Below are 23486 nucleotides of genomic sequence, written 5' to 3'. Positions count from 1 at the left end.
AACAATAAAACCTGCAGGTTTATTTTCCAGTCGGTTAAAAATGACCACCACTCAAACACTGAGAAAGGAAAATGTCCTCCCTGTTGAACAAAGAGTTAACCTTCTCCTATCTCAACTACTCAAAACTCCTAATTAAATTGATTGTCTAATTACCTTAGCTGCTAGGGGAGAGACAAACTTCTTCTTGCACCCTCACAAACCACCAACACTTTGGCTCCGTACAGTAGACTCTCCAAACTAGATTTCATTGTGCAGATCCAGATAACTGCTTCTATATACTAGATCCCAAACTTTGGGAAAGTATCTCTTCACAAATAAAATATACCTTATCTTACCCTAAATTTAGGACTCAACTAAAGACCCTCCTTCTCTCATCAATCAAATGTCATTGCCTCTCGTTCAACGATATCACCTAATCTGAGGTAATGTTTTCTTTCTCCTAGTAGTAGTTACTATCCCTCATACATGGTATGCTCTACTGCACCAGCCTATACTTCACTTCTCACTCACATAACCCTTTTCTTAACATAACTTCTCATTCCAACTACTTATACATTCTAACACAATTTGCTCCACTCAGCTATCCTGTCATTCCTAATTAGAGAGTACACAGTTGTAATTATCACACATATATATTTGTCTTGATCTATTGTGAATAATGCAGATTGCAATTGTATATACAGTCTATATTTGTATTTCTTAATACTATTTCACAGCTGTGTATTTGCCATATACTCCATTCCCATACACTCGTTTGCTATCTCTCATTAAATTTAACTCTGATTTTTCTTCATATTCTCAAGGTGAACCTGACATTGCTCATATGTAAACAGTGTTCTCCCTTTATAAATTAATTTCAAGTAAATAAATATATTGTCTTTCTTTTCCTCTTCTATCACTATTGAAACCCCTCTCACAAACAGTATTATTCCCATGTTTCTGTGTCCCTGATACACTGCTGAATATTTTTTTTTTTTTTTATTTAACATTTGTTAACCGGGAAAGTCCGACTTGGAATGAAGCCAATTTTCAGTGGAGGCCCAGGGAGAAATGCTTCGGGGAGAATATCCATTCTGAAGCCCTTTCTTTGCTAAATTCATATGCTCATTTCTGCCCAAATGTGTCTCATGTAACATTACCATTTGCAACCTAAACTTCTTAATGTAATTCAGTACCTCTTTGCTTTTCGCCTATACCTTCAGTGCCACTGACATTATGTGATAAAAACTGATAAGGAAAAGAAGCTATTAAATTTCACATATTCTACACAGCAGTTCTTTTTAATATATATTTCTAACCATTCTAATTCACTATAAACTTTGAAGAAACAAGAAACTAAATACATTTTAAGGCCACAACCGCTTTTAACTAACAGCAAACACAGAAAACTATATCTAAGGCTTTAACAAGTCCAAGACAGTGAGAATGGAATGACTATTTACCTCAGCTTTAGTGACCTTCTGAAGACATCTTCAAGTTTAAGAGAAAGGACCTGCTTTGACAAAGCCAAATTGGTTTGGGTTAAGTGCCAGGAGGATTCCTAGGCCTGTATTATTGAGCCTGGATAAGATGTGCTCCATTCTCTTGAATATAAGATTGGTGATGTTAAGGGTTGTACTTGCACAGCACACAGGAGCCAACTCAGCACTGCACTGTAATCGTAATTTCCCAAGGAGAGAATGATAATCATAATGGCACAGTGCATTCTGCCACCTGTGTGCGTTATGGCACAGGGCATTCTGCCACCTGTGTGCATTAACCTACTACATGAAGGCACAGTAAGTACACAGCTGTCACCTGTGCATTGTATTAATAATGTGTACAGATAGAGAAGGTGAGGGTGGTATGCTGTCATTCTGGCCATACTATAACAAGGAGTTTGTAATACAAGGGCACCACCAATGGACAATTTCTAGGAAGCATCTGGTACTGAGAATGTCCCTAATATACCTTCTGTGATCACTCAGAGGCATTTCTGATATCTTCTGGCACCTTAGGGGCTTCAGATTTGGTTTGTTCAAGAGTCATCATAGTCTGCCCTAATTCCAACATCCATTGCAAAGGTGCCTAGAATGAAATCTATGACCACTGACTTCTTCAATCTTCCAGACATTCAGACAGGAGATAGGCTTGGAAACATGGTTTATATTATATGTCACGGTTGTACTGTTTCTTTACCCTATACGTATTTTGTTTGCAGTATCTTTACTTAGGCTATATCGGCAGACATAGATGTAATATAGTTTATTTAATACGCATTTATTAATTTACGAGGTATGTCCTGTGCAGTACCTTCTCTCTGCCTTTGCTTACCTGTATGTGTCAGAGACATATGGCCATAGTCATCATCAAGTGAGGTATCCAAACAAGTAATAATTTTTGACTTTGTGTCATTTTAGGTCTGGTTTCACAGCATGGCCACCCCAGTCTTGTGCTGGAAATGGGTAAGGTTCCACATATTTTCCTTCTGATAATTGTTTGTTGCATAGAAAATGTCCTCCTGACCTGGTAAAAATAATTGCACACTATGGCATCTCTGAGGCATAGTGATGTAGGTGGTCCACCAATGGTTACCTGTAATCTATAGGTGCTTAGCAGTTATTTAATTATTTGTCCTTTGTTAACCAGGTTACTCCACTGGGCTGGGGCCCATTTTCAGTGGAAACTCGAGGAGAAAAGCTCCACAAACACATAATAAAAAATATGCCAAAAACTAATACACATTATCATAACCATACCAAGTTACATTGCAAGTTTAGGAACATTAAAAAGGGCAAGATAAAGAGACATGTGAGAAACGACATTAATGTCTTGTATAAATAATTAAAAGTATGTATTTTGTGCATGTACAAAAACAAAATGATGGCGGTAGGGTTGTTGGAACAAAACAGAACAGTAAGTGGAGTGTAGAGAAAAGAATAGAGAGACAGAATAGCAAAGAGTGGCAGTTGTGTCACTTATAGTGAGTGGAGTGGAAGGAGAGGTGGTAAAGATAGAGTGGAGAGACGGAAATGAGAAGGGAAGGGTTTGGGTGGTAAGGAGAAATAAGTAAAATAGGGGGTAAAGTTGGGAGGAAAATGTAATTTTTAAGACTGCTCAGTGAAGCTACAGATCCACAGGATTGTAAGTATATATAATGTAAGAAGGGAATAGGTCTGGTGTGGCAGTGGGAGATTAGGTGGGGTGGTGGCAGTTGCAGGAGGGAGAGTTGGCTAGGTATCTTTACAGCTCTTTTTTGAAGAGAAGCAAAGATTGGATATGTTGTATGTTAGATGGGAGTTTGTTCCAGGTCTGAGATATGGAGCATTTATAAAGTAACCTGCCTATAGTTTTGTTGGACTTGTAGGTGTTCAGTAGTGCTTGGTCAGTGCTATGGAGAGATTGTGCAGGTTTGTAGAGAAACAGGTGGGTGGACAGGGAGGGACTGTTTTCAGGTTTGTAGAAAAGAGAATGTGCAGTTTGTAGCTGTGAAAGTTGGAATACTTGTGGGAACTCAAGCCACTGAAGTTTTTTTAATGTAAGGCAGTGATGGGATTTGTAGGGGAGATTACGGGCAAATCTGGCTATCTGGTTGCAAGTTTATTCTAGTATGGTTAGGAGATTTGTTGGATGTGTATGAATACAGGGGAATAGGCTTGAAATGATGTCCTGGCAGTGTTTAAGACATTTTTGTGTCTATATAGCAAACCTAGTTTTTGATTTTTTTTTTTTTGATGGACTGTAGGATGTGATGGTCAAATTTCAGTTGGTTGTGAATTGTGATTCCTAGAAGTTTTGTAGTGAACTCTGCATAAATATTGGTGTTGTCTAGAGAAGAGGGACTGAAAGATGTTTTAAGATGGGATAATGATTTTGGGAGGAAAAGGACGAGTTTGGTTTTCTTTGGGTTAAGAATTAGTTGGCTGTCAGTTAGCCAGTGTTTGATAATATTAAAGGAAGAAAGAGTGTAGGTCAGTGGGGTTTGTCAGAGAAGGTGATAAGGGTAGAATCATCAGCATACTGGATTAGTGAAGATGAGGTGCAGACAGAGCGAAGACTGTTAGTGAAAATATTAAAGAGAAGAATCTCTTTGCCTAGCTTCCTAACTAATGTTATGCTCTTTCACAAACATAAGTTAAGCCATGGATTGTTCTTTTATCAAGTGTTTAATACCTTGTTCTACTTGACTATTGTGATTATTTTTTAGATTATCTTGCAAATGTGTTAACATTTATTCTGTTCATATTTTATTATTTTTTGTGACAATTTGTATATAAGCTATGAATGGAGCTTTCCTCCCTGGGCCTCCACTGAAAATGAATACTGTCCCAGTCGGACCATCCCGGTAAGCGAATGTAAAATAAATAAGAGAGCCAAGGATGGATTCTTGGGGAAACCAATTTGGATATGCAGATGGGTGAATAGAAAGTCTGCCATATAATAGACTGCTGTTGATTAGTGGGATAGCTGGAGAACCAGAGGATAGTGGAGGTGGAGAAGTTTAGTTCTGATAGTTTAGAGAGGAGTTTAGGATGCGAGGTGGTGTTGAAAGCTTTAGAGAGTTCAAGGAAGACACATAATATGAGATGTGAAGTTGTTCTATCTTGCCATTCATTCTTTACTGATGGGTTCAGAGCTGATCCTCTGCTCCGACTCAGCCAACTGCAAAAGCTCGAGGTCTTCAACCCGTTCGAGGCTGCTCTTCCCCCAGATCTCGTTTGCCGCTGCAACTTCATCGGACGTTCACCAGTTCTGGCCAGTGAAGAACTTTATATTTCTCTTTATATTTCGCAAATTTATAGCTGTTATAATATCTTGTTTAGTCTTTAAACAGTAGTTAGTTAGTGTGTTAGTCTTCTCTAATATTTCTTAGATAATTTAGTTAGTTGTTAGGGCTGTTTTGTTTAGGCCTTCTTTTCTCCCTATCTCAAGTTAGATTAAATTACTGAGAAATTAGTGGCTGTATTTTAGGTCCCTTTTTTTCTCCTTTTTTCATATCACATAGAGAGTGTGTTTATCTTACAGTAAAGCCCTTCTTTTTTACAGGGCATTTAGTGTGTTTATAATAGATTATAGCCCTTTTTTTCTCAGGGCACCTACTTGTTTGTTCTATTATTATAATGAGATGTTACTGACTGTTTGTTAAGGCCTTTAAGTCTTTGCTATAGTATTACTTGTCTGTGGTGTGTGTTTGTTGGTAATTGCAGCCATTCTTTTTTATACAGGGCAGATAAATATCTGGATTATTAGCCAAGTATTACAGCCTTCTTTTCTTAAGGCTTACTAGTTATTGTGTGTGCATATTATTGTAGAGCCCTCTTTTTTTATAGGGCGCTGTTACTGTACTTGACCATAGTTAGTATTTGTGTTTGGAATTTTGTCTCATCAAGAGAAAGAAAAAGCCAAGTCTGGCTTCAAAAAATGCCCAAGATGTGGGCAAAAGATGTCCATGACTGATGGACATACTGAATGTGTCTACTGCTTGGGTGAGGTACACCTGCAGGAAAGCTGTGCTATATACCACTCCTTCAGCCCAAGAGTGTTGCATGAGAGAAAGAGAAAGCTAATGGATAAGGGTCTGCTGAAATCCTCCTTACAAGAGTCACTGGAGAAGTCAGACAAGCACTCTAAAAAGACAGAACTGACAAAAAGGCCATCTGCATCGAAATCAGCTTATAGTAAAGCTTTGACATCAGTTACACAGCCTTCGGAACAGACTGTCATAATGGTTAGGAGCCGGTCCCCAACCTTGAAGCCAGTATCTACTACCTTAAAGTCCCCTGTATTGCAATCAATGGCTTCATCACATTCCTCACGGGCCTCAAGTAGACTGACTGATTTGGATGTGGACCACATGGTGAAGAAGCTTCTACAGATACCGGTGCTGGCAAAAATTTTATCGGCACTGACCCTGGGGGCTTCAGAGCCAACCTTAGTTCCTCCTACATCATCTGTTCCTCCTCCAATCTGCACGGAACTTTCAGAGCTGGAGACCATAGAACTGATGATCGTGGAACCCCCAGGTCTGACACCTACTCTAGGTTTTTTGGTCTCAACTGCCCTAATGTCTTTGGTGCCGAACAAGAGATTTTAGGGCTGACACTCACCGGTTTGGTCCAGGGAGGATAGTAGGACTGACTTGTCAGTGTCAACTTTACCTCTCAGGGTTTCTGCTCGAATGAGTTTGGCCCCGACCTCTGGCTCGGAGCCCTCCGTGCCAAAGCAGACAGCTTCCATTGAATCTTCGTATTCGAGGGATTCCTCTCGTCAGGTCTGAGGGGCCTTCAAGGCTATGAGGGGGGCTTTGTCCACCCCGACGATCAGTTCAAGCAGCTCCCTCCCTGAAAGCACCAGTGTCTGCCTCTTCATCACATGCTCCACTGAAGTGTAGAGATCCTGAGCCTCAGGAAGCTCCATTAGGTGAGCCATGTTCTTCCCAAGACCTCTCCAGAAGCTCCCACTAAAGAAGTGCCTAGGAAGAGACTCTGCAAGAGGAAGCATCTGGACTCCCCACAGGAGTCAGTCATTTGGATACTGACTTGGGTGAGTCAGAAGGGTCCTCAAGGTCCCCCTTCAGAAGATATCTCTTTTGCAGATATCTTAGATATTCTTAAACAGAGGGGTGGCTGGAGATACCTTAACCCTTATGATGATCAGTCAGTCCTCCTGAAGGCTTTTGGGTCTCAACCCTCTACCTCTTTGGTGTCTCCACCCTTCAATGAGTTGCTTGAATTACTCACTTGAAGGGCATGCAAGTCCCCGGATACCACCGCGCCTGTACCCAAGAGGCCTAACAAATTTATAACTAGCCCTCAAGACAGAAGTTACCTTACTAAAGGAGTACCTGTTGATGCTATGGTGGTGGCAGCAGCCACCAAGAAGGAATTATCAGAGACTTCTTCATCTGTTCGTCCTCCTAATAGGGAATCTAGGATTATGGATAGATACGGGAAGTATGTGTTTAGTTCAGCAGCCTTTGTCCTTTGATCGCTGAACTACCGCACACATTTTTACTAGGTTACAAAGGGATCTCCTGAAAGAGCTAGGAGACACCCTGCAGGGGGTTCAGTATCTGCAGGAGTTTCGGACAAGATAATTTCCCAGCTCTCCACTCTTAATTCGATAGTGAACTCTTCCATGCGTCTGTTGTTATATGCAGCTGATGGTACCAGCAGAGCAGTAGGTACAGGAATTGCTCTCAGGAGATATTCCCGGATGCACTTATGTTCCTTTGTGGAACCCTTTAAGTCTTCCTTCATTAACACCCCCTTTGATGGTTCGTCTCTTTTTGGACCTAAGGTAAAGGAAACTCTTACCAGGAGTGAGAAAGATGGAAACAACTTGTCTGCTGTCGGAGTACATTTTTCTACCCCAACAGAACCTACCCCAAAGGGAGGGGAGGTGGAAAGATATGGTTCCATAAGTCTCAAGGATCTTTCCAGAACACTCATGGTGAAACCCCCTCTAGAGGCAGAAGAGGGGGTAATAATGGAAGACATCGCCCACGTGGCAGAGGAGGTCCGCAGAACCAGGGCGACAGAGATTAGTTCTTTGGCAAGCCCTATCAGTGGTCCTGAGAGGAGGCTTGACTGCTCATCTTTGGAGGCAATCAGGGGATGCCTATCTTTGTACCTAGACACCTGGCTACAAATAACAAAAGACAGCTGGGTACAAAGCATAATATCCAGAGGATACTCAATTCCCTTTGCCACTCCACCCTCTCTAGTAAAGAAAATCCCAGACATTCCACCCAGTCACAGAGACCAAGCAGCCTTAGTGGTCCAAAGGTTGCTGGAGAAAAGAATCATCCAATCAGTCCCAGCAGACCAGAGAGAATCCGGAAGTTACTCAAGGTTCTTTTTAGTTCCAAAGAAAACAATGGACTGGAGACCTATTCTGGACCTAAGCAGACTAAACAAGTCAGTAAAAAAGACAAAGTTCTGGATGGCCACACTTCAGTCAATACTTCCCTTTCTGAGGAAAGACAATTGGATGTGCGCTATAGATTTTCAGATGCATACTACCAAATAAAGATGGACAGACCATCCAGGGATCATCTACACTTCTGGCTGGGAGCCAGCCATTATTAGTTTTGTGCTCTGCCCTTTGGTCTCACTACAGCCCTCAGAGTGTTCACCAAATGTATGTCAGTAGTCACCGCTCACCTGAGACAGCTGGGATTCCAGGTGTTTCCATATCTAGACTGGCTCCTCACTCCCACCACCAATCATCAACTCATTCATGCGAAGGACACAACCTTAAATCTCTGCAGTCAATTGGGGATTACCATCAACTCAGAAAAATCTGCCTTATCGCCATCGCAACAGAAAGTTTTTATAGGAGCAGAACTAAACACAGTTTCAGTGACATTAACTCTGCCTCCAGAAATAATTTGTCTATTATGAAAACGAATTTTTGACCTGATTCTAAGAAAAAAAGTCCCAGTCTCAATGGTACTCAAATTTCTAGGATCGATGTTGGCAGCAATCATTGCCATCCCCCTCGCTCGAATGTGCACGCGAGTTCTACAATAGCTTCTATTCTCTCAGTGGTCCTTTCAGGAAACTCCAATGTCACACCAAATTATCATAATGAATACATGCAAGAAGAACCTTTAATGGTGGCTGACATCTCAACATGTATCTCGGGGACATCCATTCATTCTATCCAATCCCATAGCCACGGTGACCATGGACACTTCCTGGATTGGGTGGGGGGGGCATTATCAGGGAAGAACAGCCCAAGACACGTGGAAGAAACAAAAGGCTCATCTGCATATAAATGTCCTAGAGATGACAGCGGTACTTCTAGCATTGCAGTTCTTTCAAGACTCTCTACCTCTGGGAACTGCAATTTAAAAAGAGGTGGTAAAAGTGCCCAAAAGCAAAACTATTAAACTGTATAAAGGCACAGGAAACCAGCAGGTCCACACAACAGAAATGTTTATTCCAAGTGCCTTGTGTTCATTTGTGCCTTGGGATAAACTTTTCTGCTGTGTTGATCTGCTGGTTTCCGGTGCCTTTATACAGTTTAACAATTGCAATTCAGACAGACAACATATCAGTGGTCTGGTACATCAACAAACAAGGAGTAACCAAATCTTACTCTGTGTCGAGAGGCCATTAGAATATGGTAGTGGTCAATCTCCTCCCAGCGCTTTCTGATAGCAATGCACATCCTGGGGAAATCCAATGTGATAGCAGACAAGCTGAGCAGTGCAATCTTACTGCCTCACGAGTGGTCCCTAAAGCAACAAGTAGTGGAATGGATATTCTGCAGGTGGGACAAGTCTTGCTGTGATCGTTTTGCAACTCCAACAAACACCAAATGCAGCAGCTACTTTTGCCCTGATTCCCCTGATGGGGGATGCCCCAAGGGATGCACTGGTGCATAATTGGTCCCTGGGTCTCCTTTATGCATTTCCTCCCTTCCCTCTGATTTCCAAGGTATTACAGAAAGCAAAAATTCTGGGAAGGACCATGATCCTAATAGTCCCTTACTGGCCTCAGCAAATTTAGTTCCCCTTCCTGCAGCCTCATCTCTTGGAAGAACCCCGGATCCTGGACCCAGTTCCAGATCTGTTGACCCATTCATCAGGGGCTCTTCATCCTTCTCTTCATTCCCTCAAACTGACAGCTTGGCTGCTCCAATTTCCACAACAGCCAGGATTTACAACCTCTCAGCTGAGGCCTAGCATATTATAACATCCTCTCATAAATCATCCACCAGAAAGTTATATCTAAGCAAATGGAAGAGATTTTCCTCATGGGCATCTCAGAATGATGTCGATCCTTATCTAGCTCCAATCCCATCTATATTAAAATTTCTAACTAAACTTTTCAATGAAGGAGCTGCTGCAGCTACCATCAGAGTTCAGTTAGCAGTAGTCTGAAATTTTCATCTTGGCTTCCAAGGCTCCATTGTCATGTCGCATCACTTCACTAAAGCCTTTCTTAAAGGTGCTATTCATTTTAGGTCACCAATCAGGGCTCCAGTCATGCCATGGAATCTAAAGTTTGTTCTCTCCGGAATCATATTACCTCCTTTTGAACCAGCCTCGACCTGTCCTTTGAAATTTCTTTCATGGAAGACTATTTTTCTGATAGCCATTACTTCTGCTCGGAGGATTTCTGAGTTGCAGGCCTTGACCATTAAACCACCTTATCTGATTTTCCATAATGACGGAGTTTCGCTCAGAACTAATCCATCCTTTTTACCAAAAGTTTGTTCAGAGACAAATCTTAACCAATCCATTGAGTTGCCAGTTTTCTTTCCTCAATACACAAATAGTATGGAACACATGCTGCACAAACGATGTTCATAGACAACTCCAAATTTATCTAGATAGAATGAAACAATTCAGAATCAAAAAAGGGTGCCCCAGTGACAAAAGTAACCTTGTCGAGATGGCTATCAGATTGCATTTCCTTCATTTATAACTCAAAGAATGCTCCCTTGCAACAAAAAACAAAAGCTCACTCTGCTAGAGCTGTTTCAACCTCATTAGCCTTTTCTGCAAGGTTACCATTAGATTCTATTTGTGCAGCAGCTACCTGGTCAAGACCTTATACCTTTATCACTCATTACAAAGTAGACAACGCCTCCAGGGACAGGACCTCCTTTGGTTTCATAGTTCTGAGGAATATTCTCCCATGAGCCACCTGACAAAGATGGTGTTTGGGATGCTACCCATCAGTAAAGAATGAACGGCAAGATAGAACAACTTCACAAAGAAGTTATGTACTCACCATAAAGTTCCATGTGAGTTGTTCATTCTTACATTCCACCCTCTAACCCCCATCCAGTCTACTTGTGGTCAGTCACCTTTCTTATATGGTCCTTTGTCTCTTATCGAGCTCTCTGAGTGGCATATTTATACTACTAGGAAGTCAGTTGGCAGCAAATAAGATCTGAGGGAAGATCAGAGTGCATCATGGGATGGGGAGTTGGCTTTATGCTGGTTGAAGACCTCGAGCTTTTGCAGTTAGCAGAGTCGGAGCAGAGAACTGGCTCCGAACCCATCAGTAAAGAATGAAGGCAAAATGAACAACTCACATGGAACATTATGGTGAGTACATAGCTTCTTTTTTATTGTTGTCCCTTGCTTCTGTTACAGTCTGGGTAAAAGATAGAAGGGCTGTGGATGTGCTGTGGTGAGGTCTAAATCCATACTGAGAGGTGGTAAGGAGGTTTTTATGAAGTGTGTTGTGTATTTCAAAAGCATGTCTGCACACTGGCCAAGAGCATGTGGTATTGCTTGTGAATCACACACTTCAGCAAAAATGTTATGTTGGTGCAGGAGTATGCATAATGTTGTCAATCCAATCCAGCTGACTACCAACAGTACAAAAGCTGTTGTCAGGTTTTTTTTTTTATCTCTACCCGGGATCTCCAGTGGCACTACAAAAAAGTAAGATTTAGTATACATGCAGTGTTGAAGTAGATCTTACATGGCAACACATTTTCAGGGTTTTATCCATGTTACTGTGGGTCACCTGTCTGTGGGTACATGTTACTCATTGTATTCCAGACTGTTACATAGGCTATATCGTTATGGTCTTGCTTGTATATATATCTGAAAAAGCAGATGTCCACTTTAATCAGTGACAAATCAGATGTCCACTTTAAAATCAGTGACAGATATGAATTATGTCTTGTGCTAGTCTTGCAAATTGTCAAATGTTATGAATCCCATGAAAGTTGAATCATGCTTCCTTCCTAATCAGTGCAAATTATTTGGCTGAAAAATGCAACATCATTGATATTTGTTGATGCTTGCTTTTTCCCCCACTGTACCCGTGATGATCCTTTCCCCATGGCACCAGCAGGCATGTGAAGCATCACTAGTGATTGCTATGCAGAGACATCATCAGATCAGATCAACATTTGATGAAAAAAAATCCTAATATAATCACCCTGATCAAAACTCCCCAAACTGAACAGTCTCCAAACGTTTCCCCATGTGTCCTCTGTACTGCAATTTTTTAGGATGTGGAACTACTTTTTTCACCTCTACAAAGCACCTCTCTTTTCACCATGGTAATGCAGTGAATGATTTACTATTTTTTAAAAAAAGCAGCTTCAATGTTACTTTAACACCTGCACTGGAATACTGAACAAGTTGTTGCAATCTTTGCTATAATGCAACTGTAATGCTAATGTAATGCTGACCTGTACTGGAATATTGTAGCTGTTTTGGATAGATTGCTATGGATCATAAGTGTTTTCTTTTGTGTTCTGAAATTATTGAATTTTTGCAGGCAGTATCCTTCTGCCTTCAGCTGATTGATTGCTGCTATTTGTGACTGGTTTTTGATATTTTTTGTGTTAACACCTTGAATCATGCTCCATATCTTGGATTTTCATCCCTTTTGCCACATAGTAAATTATTAAGAAATATTTTCTTCTGCTTATCTCTGTCCACCATTAGTATAAAACCAAAAAGACACTGAAAGCAGTTTGAAAAACATTAATTTTCCTAACAGACTACAGCACATTTAGACTATACTAATTGCAGGCTTAGACAGATGCGAACACAGCACAGACTTTTCTACATGTTGGGGGTATTTAAGTGTTGTTGGATTATTCTGAAGAAGTCCAGTTACTGAGGGACAAAAGCGCTCAAAAAACTGTTATTGTTTTGTCTCTGAAGTCTTCAACTCCATTTGATTCTTGGTTGGTTTTCGTTTTGTGGATTTTATCTACATGAAAACTAAGAACAGGTTCTGGAGCATTCCTTCCAATCATAATTCACAACCCTGATTGAAATATGCAATTATTATTCAGACTTTTGGCCAGCGTATTTCTCACATCCTCTGCACTTTCTCAAGACTTCATTTGCATACTTGTACAACAAAGCTATATTAACTCACAAGACTTGTAGCAAAACATGACCAAACTACAGAGAGACATTGGACCGGATTCACGAAGGCTTGCACAGAGTCTAAGAGTAGTGTAAGACGTCAGACAGGCAATATGTCTGCCAAGCGATTCAGCAATAGCCGGCAGGGGCGTGCATGAGAGCTCCTAAAACTACTCTTGCATGGACAGTGTTATGTTATGCAAATTATCTCACTTGCTGCTGAAAGTTATGCAAATGATGTAAATTTGCAATCCAGGAAACGCTAACCTGTCCGTGGAAGAGTAGTGTTATTTGCAGAAATGTACTCCGTTGGTAATGGAGTACCGTTCTGCAAATAGCTAAACGGAGCTATGACAGCTCCAAATAAAGGCTGCATCCAGTTGAGGAAGCATGCCAATGGCCAAATACAAGACCATTGGCATTTTTATAGGTTGAAAATTAATTATTATTTTTTTTCCCAATCTCCGATGTTTAAGCATAGCGCAGCACCGCACAAACGTGTGGCGCTTTAAAAAACAGAAAATAATTAAAAAATAGCCAAAACTAGGCATGTTTAATAAAAAGATTATTCTGCCATGCAGGTGAATGGCAGGCTGAAGACAACATGGCTACTGAGTAGTGGTTGCTAAGAGAGGAAGCTCAGTTTGAGAGATGTAACCAAGCATTAGTAGGCAATCCTATGCAAATGAGGATAAGGATAGTGAATCCCAATTTTCCCTGGTATGTGAGCCATGTCCCTAGAGTGTAAGTGTAGGAGTAAGGGAGTAGTAGAGTAGAAGATAGGTGACATCACAAGGGGGTATGTCTGAAAGACTGTAAGCTTATTGGAGCAGAGTGGCCTGTGTTTGCCATGAGTTGCTCAGGATTGCAAGAGGCGTGTCTACAGTTGTCTTAGCTGAAACCATGAAACCGAAGGTGTACGCCGTGGATATATCTGAAATTTCTTGCAAACGTGCTTACACCGTGTGCGCGCCTGTAAGCCTGTGTGCGTGCATGTGCGCTCGTGTTTGCCCGGTGCTGCCCCTTGTGGAAACAGAAAGGGAAAAGGAAGGAAAAGACGTAGTAGGAAGTTAACCAAGGAGAACTAGCAGAGCTGCCAGGTGAAATAAATCAGAATCAGCCAATTACACAGGCAGTACACTAGCCCTGCCCAGCCCAGCACTTAAAACTCTGCAAACAACATTCCCCCATGTTTTTCTCAAAAACAATGCAACACTGCAGTATACAAAGAGTGAAAACTTAAAAAGCATAACTCAGACAAAAAAATGTTAGGGGCTGCCATTGCTATTATAAGCCAACATGTGCAAGATGCTGAGGGTGGTGCCATTGTGAATGCTGCTGAGCAACCCACAGTGAGGAGACAGAGAAGAGTGTACAGACCCAGGGTAACCTACCAGGGGCTACAAGTTCTGGAGATAGTGGAGCACTATAGAGTGGACAGAGACCTCCTGCAGCAAATTGTTGAGCTGTGCAGGCCACGCCTCACACACAGAACCAACAGAGGGGAACCCATCCCAGTGGAAACCAAGGTATGTGTTGGCCTAAGAATACTAGCAACAGGTACCTTCCAGAGACCAACTGGTGATATGATGGGGATTTCACAGGCATCAGCATCCAGGGTACTGCACCAGTTCCTGAATGCCATGTCAGCACATGTTGGTGATCATGTATATTTCCCCAATTCCTGTGACGCATTGGCAATATGCGTCGTTTCCAGCAAATAGCAGAATACCCTGAGGTAGTGGGTGCAATAGACTGCATGCACATACACATCAAAGCACCAGCCAGTGAGCAGGGTAGGGCCTACATCAACCACAAGGGCTTCCCCTCCATCAACTAAAAGGTTGTGTGCGATGCCCAGGGCATAATACTGAATGTGTGTGCTGGCTGCCCTGGATGCTACCACGATTCCCATATCTGGCATCTGACACAGCTGTACCAGACATTTGCCAACGGGGACATCCCTGATGGTCACCTAGTGGGGGATGCTGGATATGCACTGGAGCCGTGGCTGATGACACCCATCAGAAATGCACACACACCTAAACAAGAACTCCATAATGAGGCACGCACACAAACACGAAATGTAATCGAGCGTGTGTTTGGGATGCTCAAGTCACGGTTCCAGTGCCTGGACACATCTGGTGGAGCCTTGCAGTACTCACCAACTACATGTACCCAAATTGTCATGGTATGTGCAATGCTACACAATATGATCCTGCAAAAACAGCTGCAGCAGGAACAGCATGGGGCAGGGCCAAACAGCCCCCCACCATTGCCAAGGCCATCACAGGCAGAGCATGACTTGGAGGAGGAACAACCTGAGCCTGCCCCAGTAGGCAGAAGGAGGCATGCCCAGTATGCCTTGGCAAAGATGCAACACATAGCACATACACTGGCTCAGTAGGAACCCTGGAAATGATACCTCTCTCTGACTCGCACATAAAATAAAAGGGATGCCTAACTTGACACTACCTGTTTTCAAACATGTATAGGGAGTGTACCATGTGCATCCGACATAGGTAGCCCTGCAGCACCACCTGAGGTATGACTGCCATGGTTTAAGCAATATAAAGCAGTGCTAAGCAGTTTTTACCACTATTTAGTATATGTAAACAAAATTGCCCGCGCTAACTAGCGCAATGTCGGGCAAGGTCGGGCAAAGTTGTGCAAAGTCAGGTAAACATGCTCATATTTGCTTTACTGTTCCTTAAACAGTCTGGTCTGCCCAGCATGAAAATAAAAAGCAGTGACAGGGCTCAAACCCAGGATACTGTGCACTATAGTCACAGTACTGAACCACTAAGCCATGACAGCATTTCACTGGCACAGACACAGCAGGACAATTGTACACTAATGCAAACACAACAAAATGCTGTATCATGCCCCTAAAGAGGCATATGGGTAACCTCCCCCACAGGCCTATGCAGACAGAGAACAGCAGGCCAGGCAGTGTGATGTGGGTTGGGTAGGCTATGAAGTCGCAATCTAATATACGTGACATTGGACGCCAAGATCTGTAGTACAGTAGTATGCCTCAAGCCAGTATGATAGGCAACAGTACAGACTGAAATGGTGTACCTTACATAGCAGTGCAGGCCTAGCAAATGTGTATATGTGTCAGGTGAACTCCTCATCCTATGTACACCCACAGTAACAATCAGGTGTGCCCCCGGGTAGAAATGTATAAAGAATAGCTGTCTCCCCTGTATGTAGAAATGTTGATAAGTCTATGCAAAGTGTCTCATGGAAGCCCTGCAGGTACGGCATGATCCCTGTTGATTTATGACACAAAGGTGAGCCCTACAGTAAAAATACAACTTGATTTTTCGCACACATAGTATAAATGTCTATAACAGGCGTGCTCACACACTTCAACAAATGTAGTGGATCTGAGTCAGCAACATACTGAAAGGTCATACTGGGCATGCTCACACACTTGGGCCATGTCTGAGTACAGCAGTGGGCCACACATATCTGGCAGTCGCATGTTTTACCCCAGGAACCTGTCACTATTCACCAATCCTGCCTTGTGCCCACAGTTATATGAAGACTGACACATATAATATATTGGAACCCTGTCATAATCAAACTATGTACCACAAGTACTTAAGTTGTTCACAGAAAGTGAAAAAGCAAAGATGATCAATAAACCTGCAATCAGTATCATCAATAAATAATGTGCACACCAAACATTATCCAATCCATGTTCTGGCAAAAGAATCTGTGAAGTAGTCCACAGAGAATCATGACGCTTCCTTCCACTATGTCATAAATAGCAATGTACACTCATATATGTCCTGAGTCAGTGCGAACTGTAAATGACTGATATTGCCAACATCCTGTCAGATAGGCTCATACATACATACCCCCCTCTCACTGACAAAAAGCCCTATCATCATACCTGGAGATTGTGAAAGCCCAGATATCACATATAGAATGGGTAAACAGCTCCTTCCACACCTGAAAACATGGCGTCTATGGGATTACATTGTTTCCCTAGCTGTGTCATAGGTGAACTCCAAAACAAACAGAGCCTGCACCTGAACAGTCTGTTGAGCCTCACCCTCTGTATGTACAGGATATGAAACTGCTGAATGTGTTACAGCAACGTTTGGCATACTCCACAAATGTTGGTGCACAACAGACCATGGGAGCTATTGTCTTATAAGCCTATTAAGCCTGATCTGCAAGGCCATGGATTCCATCATGATGGAACTCATAAACACAGCTATTGGGAGCCTACAAACACACAACCCTACCAATTTTGGTTTGGTCAGGGGCAGATCATGGTTCCCAAACCTGCTAGACTGTTTTCAAGGCAGTCACCCAGGACATACTTCAATGAAATGAGCTACACACGTCCCACATAGACCTTGAAAAGCCCTTTGCCAACATCCCAAACACATGTCGTATCCACAAAATCAACAAACGGTGCATAAATATGCATGTCATCTGATGGATTGCCAACTGGGGCACAGCTAGATCACACAAAGTAAGAACGGTGGTCTCCTGTACAAGCTGGTAGCAACTGCTGTCCCCCATGGCTCAGTCCTGGGACCCCTCCTGTCTGGTGTATACTTTTCAGAAATACAGTCAAACACACAAGGGCTATGTTTAGCAAAGTTTGTGGATGCCTGCAAAAAAGCTGCCATAATTGATGTTTGGGACAACAGAGACATCCTTAAAAAGGGTCTCAGTCAGACATATGTGGTGTCAAAATTATGGCCTCGAGCTACAGTCATACAAATACCACATAGGTGCCAACACCCTAAATATGGAGGTGATAATAAGGGATCTATGGACACATGAGGGTAGTCATCTCTGCTTCCAGAAACACATTCACAAAGTGGTCAGAAAATCATGCTATGTATTCCCACAAACTGCCAAGGTCTGTGCATGTAGGTCAAAGGAGGTTCCCTCTACTCATCAGTCATCAGACCCGTCAGAGAGTACCACAACACACTTGCGATGAATCTGACTAGGCACCTTCAGCAGCTGGAAAGACCACTGAAGTACCTCAACAAGAGGATTACTGGCCTCAAACAGTTACCCCATGAAACAAGACTGAATTTAACTCAATCTGTACTCTGTTGCATACTGTCTACTCAGGAGATCTCTGCCCAACAGACAGGTCTATGTCATGGCAACAATCAGATCTGCTCTGAGTTACAGCTCAATGGCACTAAATATACAGACCCAAATGATATTGCCAACATCCTGGCAGATAGGATCAGTGCTAACTTTACCCCCCTCTCACCCATGAAAGAGCACATCTCTATAATGGAAGACTGCAAAGTTGCGGTCATCACAGCTGCACAGGTAAAAACACTCTCCAAAGCCGGTATCACAGCATCCATGGGACCAGATAACTTCCCAGGCTGTGTTCTACACAAACTACAGAATGAACAGGCACCACACCAATGTACCATGTTCAGTCATAGCCTCACCTCATGCTTTGTGCCTGCTGAATGGTGCACAGCGACGGTTATCCCACTATACAAGGGTGGAGACACCACAGACCCCAGGAACTAGCGCCCCATTAGCCTGCTCTGCAAGGCCATGGAATGTATCATCATACAACTTAAGACATTGGTAATATCCAAACTCTGAACCACAACCATGTTGGGTTTGTAAAGTGCAATTCATGTCTCCTAAACCTGATAGATGAGACTGAAGCAGTCACCAGAACCATAGACAAGGGTAAGGTGGTTTGCACAGTCTATGTAGATCTTGCCACGGCTTTCAACACCATCCCCCACTCTGGAATTATAGATAAACCCACTAAATTAGGTATAAATTGCTATGTCACAAGATGGGTTGCCAACAGGCTTACTGACAGAACACACACTGTGAAAGTAGCAGACTCCAAGTATGACTTTGGACCAGTGATGAGTGCAGTACCACAGGGTTCAGTCCTGGGTCCTGTCCTGTTTAGTATCTACTTCCCTGAAGTAAACTTTAACATGGAAGGTCTGTGGCTAATGAAGTTTCCAGATGACTGCAAACTAGGAGCCATAATTGTAAATACTAAAGATGTGGACATCCTCCAAAAGGGCCTCACTGAGAGAGATGCCTGGTGTCAAAGCCATGACCTCAAGCTCAATGCCAAAAAGTGCATTGTCATCCCCTTTGGTAAAAACTCTGTAGCCATGAACTACAACATAGGTGGTAGAATACTTAACACTGAAAGTGTGATAAGAGACCTTGGGTCACAGGTGGACAGTGGGCACACCTGTGATAATCACATCCCCAGAGTAGTCAGGAAATCCTTCTATGTAGTGCACCTCATCACAAAAGGTGTCTCATGCAGAATAGAAGAGGACATTGTTCCCCTCTACTCATCACTCACTAGATCCATAATAGAGTACAATGCCCCTTTTGCCATGTACCTCACAAGACATCTACAACAACTGGAAAGCCTGCAGCAATACCTCACAAAGAGCATTAGCGGCCTGAAATACATGCCATACACAGACCATCTCAAAATGCTCCAGCTGTACTCTCTCGCAAATCGCCTACTCAGAGGTGATCTCTGCCTAACATACAAAGCTATGTCAAACACAGAGCTGGTGGACATGCTCCATGTAAAACACTCACAATCCCTCTGATCTTCGGCCCCAAAACCACGAGTGAAATACAAAAGGAAGGGGTGTATCCATTTACCTTATGGATACCCACACCTTCAGGTTAGTGGCACAGCATGAGGCCTTGGAGACCAGGCAAGTGCAACTAACATTGGGCAAAGTTGCTTATCAGATTGAAGCCTGCTACAGATCACCTACCTTGTCTCAGGAACCTCACTCAGTATTCCTGAGAACAGTGGAAAATATAAAGGTCCTATCAAACACCATTATAGGAGGAGATTACAACTACCCAAACATTGAGTGGGAGAATTACTCATGTACAACGTCCTTTGCCCAATGTTTCCTAGAGTTTAAAAACTCAAATGCCCTGGAACAGCTGGTCACCACGCCCACTAGAGGTGATAACATACTGGACCTGATCATCACCAACATGGGGTACCAGTGTTCCACAACAGAGATAAACCCCTCGCTGGTAATATCAGATCATAAAGTAATCACACTGGACATCTACCCCCCCCCCCCCACAGTCAAGGAAACCACTGTGACGACATTTTCAAAAGCAAACTGCACACTTCCCAAGACCAAAGTGGAAAGTTCCAAAGCCCCCTTGCTATAGGATAATGCTATACAATCTGCCAAATCATTTACAAGTGCATTCTATGAGCATCTACAAGGATGCATGGATCGAGACATCCCAAATAAAACCAAGATGCACTCCTCTAAAAATAAGAAACCAATCTGGTGGTCGTCACCCATAAATAAGCTATACAACAGAAGGAGGAAATGAACACATGATAGAGCAAACTTCACAAAAGGAAAGGCATCACTGATCATTATTAGGAAGACACAATGATTGCTCATAAAATAATCCAAGGCCAATTTCTAAAGGCAAATTGCCAAGGAATGTAAGAATAACAACCACAAAGCCTTTGTTAGCTACACCAAACATTTAGGTGGCAACTTCCAAATATGCTGTCAGCTACTGCAAAATGGCAAGAAATACACTGAACCAACTTACATTGCCCACATCCTGGGGGACAAGTTCAGTGCAAACTCCCCCCCAATCACCCCCAAAAGGGCCTGTGTCCATCCCAGAAGAATGCAGAGCCCCAGACTTTATGGACATGCAGGTAAAAAACAGCCCTCTCCAAAGCTAAGAACACAGCATCAATGGGACTGGATGGTGTCCCAGGCTGCATCTTACACCAGCCCCAAAAGGAACTACACCCTCACCTACATTCACTGTCCAGACTCAACCTTACAACAGGCTATGCACCCAAAGAATGGCATAGAGCAACAGTTATCCAGCTCCACAAAGGGGGTGCCACAACAGAACCTGGAAACCATTTCCCTGTAGGGCTACTCAGCCTGGTCTGCAAAGCTATGGAGCAAATTATCATGGAACCCATAAACAGAGACATTGGGGACCTCCAGACACTGGACTCTACCCAACTTGGCTTTGTTAAAGGCAGATCCTGCCTGCTAAACCTAGTTGACTTATTTGAAACAGTTACCAAGGACATAGATGGAGGTGAAAGTAGTCCACACAGCCCACCTGGACCTCACTAAGGCCTTTTGACACCATCCCCCACTCTGTCATCATGGACAAGCTTACCAGCTTGAACATTAACAGCTATGTCACAGGATGGGTGGCCAACTGCCTCACAGATCTAACACACATGTTCAGAGTTGTGGGTGCCATGTCCGACTCTAAACCAGTCACAAATGGCATCCCACAGGTCTTGGTCCTGGGACCCACCTGTTCAGTAAATACTGCTCAGAGGTACAGGCAAGCACGGGAGGAGTATGGCTAAACAAGTTTGCAGATGACTGCTAACTGTGGTCCATAATCAACTCTACGGCTGACGCAGACATCCTCCAGAAGGGTCTTACAGAGACAGATACCTGGTGTCAAAACAATGCCCTCAAGCAGAATGCCAAAGAATGCATATTCATCCCCTTTAGATAAAACAAAGTGCACACAAATTACCACATAGGTGGTAATCCAGTATGTACGGAGAAAGTAATTATGGCCCTGGGGACCCAGGTAGATAGTAAACTCTCCTTTGATGATCACATGGCCAAAGTGTTTAGAAATTCCTTCTATGTAGCCCAGCTAATGTCACCTAATGTAACCCACTTTGTCTAGTCTGATGATGTCACCATCCTACAAATATACCTGTGGAAAGGAGAACTCCCAGTAATGTGTATAGCACGTTGTGTAAATGTGTACACCTCTAGTATCATAAAGTAGTTAGGTAGGGGTTTGAATCCTGCACTTGACAAGTGTGTGTGTGTGTGTGTGTGTGTGTGTGTGTGTGTGTGTGTGTGTGTGTGTGTGTCCTTGGAGAGGAGCAACCTTTTTGGAGACTACTAAAACACCTTAAAAGTGGTATACTTATTCTTGTCAAGTCTGATGATGTCACCATCCTACAAATATACCTGTGGAAAAGAGAACTCCCAGTAATGTGTATAGCGCATAGTGTTAATGCGTACTCCTCTAGTATCATAAAGTAGTTAGGTAGGGGTTTGAATCCTGCAATTGACAATTGTGTGTGTGTGTGTATCTTCTTGGAGAGGAGCAACCTTTTTGGAGACTACTAAAACACATTAAAAGTGGTATACTTATCTTTGTCAAGTCTGATGATGTCACCATCCTACAAATATACCTGTGGAAAGGAAAACTTCCAGTAATGTGTATAGCACGTCGTGTTAGTGTGTACTGCTCTATTATCATAAAGTAGTAAGGTAGGGGTTTAAATCCTGCACTTGGTGTGTGTGTGTGTGTGTGTGTGTGTGTGTGTGTGTGTGTGTGTGTGTGTGTGTGTGTGTTCTATGTGTGTGACACTGTTGGTCAATGTGTTGTGGGTTTTGCTTTTACAACTGTATGACATATCACTATGACAACAGTTTGTGCATTGCACATGTCAGGTAGTTGTGTGGCAAATACATATACATACATGTGACCTCAATTATTTCATAGGTGAGAACCCTGCTTTCTCCATGAACACATCTGTTATCTTTGCCAGAGTGTGCTGCCACTTTACAGACCTTAAGTCACATCTGTATGCTTGTGCCAAGCCCAGCCACTGCAGTGATCCCTGGCCTAGGTCATCTGTGTCACACACACTCATTACGGTTTCTATTGAATAGTGTGAGTGAGGGTTTATGCCTGAGGTATATTTCAGACCTGTTCAAATGCAGCAAAGTCTGTCAATGATGGCTATTCATTATAGGTGTAAAACAACCTTTGTGGATATGCATGCAGACCCCTTATTGCTTATGTGATCCACCGAAGGATTTCAAAATACCTTTGGAAATGTGATTACCAAAGGAGAGATGATGTAACACTTGGCTGTTTGTACACATCAGTGCCTGTTCAACATGTTGGGGGCTACTACCTATATGGTACTATGTTTTGTAAAGGTGGATGACTATGCGTTAGTTGGCTTATAGCTTTACAGCATGGGTTTGACAACAGGTATCTGTCTGTATGATACCCTTGTGGAGGATGTGCGTGTCATCTGGAGAATGCATTATAGGCCACAGTATGCATTTCCAGACATGGACAGACATATCCCTACTGTGTTTCCTTGTACCCAAGAGAGCTATATGCCAAACAGGAGTGGTCCCAGGAATGGGTGCAGGTGAATACCACTGGTTACTGGCATAGTATAGTACCTGAAAGATCCAAATGTTACTGTGTGTCCTACATCTGTGTGTCAGTTGTCAAGACATCATCTAACGATTGTTTATGGTCAGGCTGTTGAGGTTATGTATACTATCAGAATGCAAACCAACGACAGATAGTAACAGTATCACACACAGCACAGTGTCAAACCATGTCATACACACGTGTACCCAAGTTCCAAAATGTGTGTAGTACAATGCATACTGGCCACCAACAGTAACTATGGAGTGTTAACACTGTGTAATACAGGGCACGTCACCCTGCCCATGTATCCACTATGCATGTACATGCAGACAGAGCACCTCCACCATGTTCACAAATGTACACCTGCAAATCTGTGCTGCACACATCCCACACATACTGTCCA

Source organism: Protopterus annectens, chromosome 4.part1, assembly GCF_019279795.1.
Source record: "Protopterus annectens isolate FY-2018-M chromosome 4.part1, PAN1.0, whole genome shotgun sequence".
NCBI lineage: Eukaryota > Metazoa > Chordata > Ceratodontiformes > Protopteridae > Protopterus > Protopterus annectens.
The sequence above is the reverse complement of the archived record's forward strand: the minus strand, read 5'-3'. Positions refer to the sequence as shown.